A 4631-nucleotide genomic window follows, 5' to 3' on the forward strand; every position below is an offset into this window, starting at 1 on the left:
TTCCAAATCTTAGAAACCAACAGGGATTTAGGTGGGGGGGAAAGGAGTGACGGCTCCATGTTTCAGTGAGAAGGTCAATCTCCCTGAAAACGCTATTTAACCCACTTGGCATCAACCCCCAGACAGTGGAGTTAACAAAAGAACTATTCCACACCGAATCATAAATAATCATCACGGGCTTAGACACCTTGACAAGACATCAAGGTCCACCCTGAACCTAAATGTGTCTGAGCAGTCAGTGTTGTAGTGTGGCTACCACTTCACTTTTGTATCATTCTATCTTATTAGCAAGCTACATTTCTAGGTTAACAGTTCTACCAAATATGGAAATGAAAATATATTTTTAACAAGACAATGTTTCAAGTTATGGTCACCAACATCTTTTCACCAAATACTTCAAGCATAAAAAATGAGAATCTTTACAAAAGTATACAGAGACACCACAAATTGGTAGCTGCCCGTAACATTAAAGAAACTGGACTCTTAATAGTGGCTTCTCAACAGCATATCATTTTAATTATAACCATTGCCCAGTACAGGGAAAACTAACAAGTTAAATTTGTTTGTTGTTAAACACATCATTGCAACATTGTATTCCTGATAATTTAAGTATACCAAACTATGAGTAAATGAATGATACATGCCTAGAAGTATCACGATTTATACTATCAGTGGCCACTGGACTTGGGACTAGTCCAAGACCTTGATCTAGATTTTGACCTAGACCTAGACTGTGATCTTGACTGAGATTTGGATCTAGGTGGTTCTTTTTTCCTTGATTCCTTTTCATATCTTGAGCCAGACTTATAATGTGTTTTGGAATCTGTTTTAGAGGTGCCTCTAGTTTTGGTATGAGATGCAGACCTAGAACGTGATTTAGCTTTCATTTCTTCCTTGGGCTGGGACTTGGACTGTGATCTTGAATTGGATTTAGATCTGGAAAAAGAACGATTTCGGTGTTTGAATCTATCGTTGTCGGAATAGCTTTGGCTACGTTGGAGTCTTCCAGTTGGTCTACTGTTTCTAGGACTATAAGATCTCCTGTAGTTATAATCAAAGGAGCGACTCCTTGATCTCCTCCTTTCATAACTTCGGCTACGAGAACGTCTATATCGGTCATAGTCATCATATCATGAAGAGCTGTATACATTTCTCCCTTCCTTGGCTTTCATTTGATTTGGTGTCTTCTGATCCCCCTGTGCAAACTGTGTTTCAATTTGACGTCCACAAATCCATTTTCTGTCCAAATTATCTAAAGCATCTTCGGCATCACAAACATCCTTAAATTGAACATATGCAAATCCTCGTGGTCGTCGAGTGTAGAAATCAAGTGGAACATAAACATCTACTATTGGACCATAACGACCAAACTCCCTGTGTAAATCTTCAGACTTGGTGTCGTCCACCAGGCTAGCAACACTAACAGGCTGACAAACCGTCCGCAGCTCCTGCGGTGGCGGCTCACATCCACTCACACACTCGCACAGACCCAGAGGGCTCCGCTACGGCAACTGCCCCTCAAAATGAGTCCTTCTATCAGCTTCATTTGACCTAGGTTTGACTTCTGTCTAGACTAGTTGTTAGCTATGTGATCATGTGGTAGTTGCCCAGTATGTCTCTGTTGTGGCTTCTTCATTTGTCAGACGTAAATAAATCCTTCCATGTGGGAATGAAGTCAGTACAAGTAACCTATATGAAGTGTTCACAGGATACCAAGTACCCAGCACAGGTTTAATGAACATCAGCCATTACTGTTAAAATTCTTTTTCCTAAGGCATCTAACAACTCACAGGGCATTTTCTCTTGTGCCACATACATTGGTATTGTGTTTACTATGGCTTATATCTTTCAGAAGATCATGTTTTCTGGTTAGACTTCATCTATTATTGTTGTTGTTTTAATTGAATTAGTAATAGGAAATTTCTGGTGCTAAATTACTTCCAAGAGGACAAAGTTCTGCTAAGGAGAGGTTCTAGTATAGTTCTTACCTTCGAAATCACAAGTGATATAGAGGGATGAGAATTTCTTAAAGATGGCAGGTGCTTGTCATTTTTAATATAGAGAAGAGCTCCTGACTATGTTTCCAGGGTCAGCCTAGTACAGAGTTTTGTACATGGAGTTCAGTAATAAGCTGTCATCAATCTAAGTGTTGAAAATTTGACAGCAATGTTCAATCTATGTCTTTCTCTCCAACAACACTCACTTCTAAATTTAGCTCATGTTTTTCTATCTTTACAAGATAGTAAAAACCAATCTTTACAAGATTGAAAAGCCATATGGAAATCAAATACTGTAGGAGCACCCTAAATATATATGCATATGAAAGAGATCTAAATAAAGTCACCAAATAATAGAGGAGATAATATTCTAATTAGACATTTTAGGCAACCATGTAAAGCCTCCATTGCCAATAATGGGTTACATCTTTATGAATTGTTGGCCTAAGGGTTCCCATGGAAACCTCCAGACATCACAGGCTCTTGTGAAAGGCTATTGCTTATCCTTTACACTTCAGTGGTAAGGCCCTACTTTCTTTAAAATTAATCGTTTATTTGTTTATATTTCAAATGATATCTCCCTTCCTGGTTACCCCTCCACAACCCCCATATCCCATCCTTCCTCTCCTCCCTCCACTTTTCCTCTATGAGGGTGCTCCTCCACCCACTTACCTACTCCTACCTCACTGCTCTAACATCCCCCTACACTAGGGCATCATGCCTCCACAGGATGAAGGACCTCCTCTCCCACTGGTGTCAGATAAGGTCATCCTTTGCTACACATGTATCTGGAGCAATGGATCCTTCTGTGCGTACTCTTTGGTTGATGGGTTAGTCTCTGGGAGTTCTGGATGGTCTAGTTAGTTGATATTGTTCTTCCCATGGGGTTGCAATCCCTTTCAGCTCCTTCAGTCCTTCCTTAGCTCTTCCATTCAGGTCCCCAGGCTCATCCTGATGGTTGGTTGTGAGTATCTGCAGTCTGTATTGGTCAGGCGCTGATAGAACCTCTCAGGGAATAGCCATGCCTGGCTCCTGTCAGTAAGTTCTTCCTGGCATCAGCAATAATGTCAGGATTTGGTGTCTGTAGATAGGATGGATCCCTAGGTGTGGAGGTCTCAGAATGGCCTTTCCTTCAGTCTTTGTTCCAGTTTTTGTCCCTGTCTTTCCTTTGGACAGGAACATTTCTGGGTTAAAAATTTGAGATGAGTGTGTGGCCCCAACCCTCAACTGGGGACCATGCTTATCTACTGGAGGTGGTCTCTATAGGTTCTATCTCCCCTTTGTTGGGTATTTCGGCTAAAGTCATCCCTGTTGGATCCCGGGAGCCTCTTACTTCCCTGGCATCTGGGACTTTCTAGCGGCTATCCCCAGCTCTTCATCCCCCACTCCTACATATTTCTATTCAATTTCCTGACCCCCTGCACTTCTCTCCTGTCCCTTCCAATATCTGATTCTGCCCCTTTTCCCTTCTCTCCTCTTTCCCTCTCAGGTCCTTCCCTCTACCTCCTGTGATTATTTTGTTCTATGTAGGATTGAAGCATCCACACTTTGTTCTTCCTTCTTCTTAAGCTCCATATGGTTATAGGTTGTATCATGGGTATTCTGAGCTTTTAGGCTAATATCCACTTATCAGTGAATACATACCATGTATGTTTTAACTTTGTCTGGGTTACCTCACTCAGGATGATTTTTTCTAGTTCCATCTATTTGCCTAAGAATTTCATGAATTCATTATTTCTAATAGCTGAGTAATACTCCATTGTGTAAATGTACCACATTTTCTATATTCATTCTTCTGTTGAGGGACACCTGGGTTGTTTCCAGCTTCTAGCTATTATAAATAAGGCTGCTATGAACATAGTGGAGCATGTGTCCTTGTTATATGCTGGAGCATCTTTTGAGTATGTGCCCAGTAATGGAATAGCTCGGTCTTCGGGCAGAACTATTTCCAATTTTCTGAGGAAGGCCCTAGTTTTAAAGATAACACTTATATATGTTATCAAACAGAGAAGTCAAGCTGGTATCTAACTAGAAACTTTTCCCCTACTGACTAGTGTATATGGTTCTGGAAGATATTCTCAATGCTACCAGAGGGGAAAAAGTTATCATAGACATCCCCCAGCTACCAACCCTGCTACCTATAACAGTTACCTGCTTGCAAAACTGGGAATGACCAACCACTTTTTGGTTGAATTTAAGGCCCATTCCATGAAAGGAAAGTCATATCTGACACTGCTCAAGTAGCTAAAATCCTGAGATTAGATAGGTCATGGTCTTAAAGACAAACTTAATACTATTATTTTGCTAAAGGAATATAGCAAAAAATGACTCTGCTATAGCCATAGATTAGTGACCTACTCAGGCCTCATCAAAGAAGCTTTTGCCTTTAGTAGATGAGAAATCACACAGAGACCAGAAACTGTACTGTGTCCTGAAAGTGAAAATCCTTAGAACACTCAGTCTTAAATGAAATATAATATTATACCATATCAAAGTTCTCCCCTCAGGGCTCAGGGGAGATGAGGCTAAAAAATTGTAAGAGTCAGAGGTGATAGGAGATTCCGAACAAACAGTGCCTTCCAGACACATTAGGACTGGTGTGTGTGTGTGTGTGTGTGTGTGTGTGTGTGTGTA

General features: G+C 40.8%; 1 pseudogene; it reads right to left on the bottom strand.

Moving 5' to 3' along the window:
• Nucleotides 1-668: 668 nt before the first annotated feature.
• Nucleotides 669-4202, bottom strand: LOC114619369 (annotated as a pseudogene).
• Between the last annotated feature and the right edge of the window lie 429 nt (nucleotides 4203-4631).

This window comes from Grammomys surdaster, unplaced genomic scaffold, assembly GCF_004785775.1.
Source record: "Grammomys surdaster isolate TR1022 unplaced genomic scaffold, NIH_TR_1.0 150, whole genome shotgun sequence".
Classification (NCBI taxonomy): domain Eukaryota; kingdom Metazoa; phylum Chordata; class Mammalia; order Rodentia; family Muridae; genus Grammomys; species Grammomys surdaster.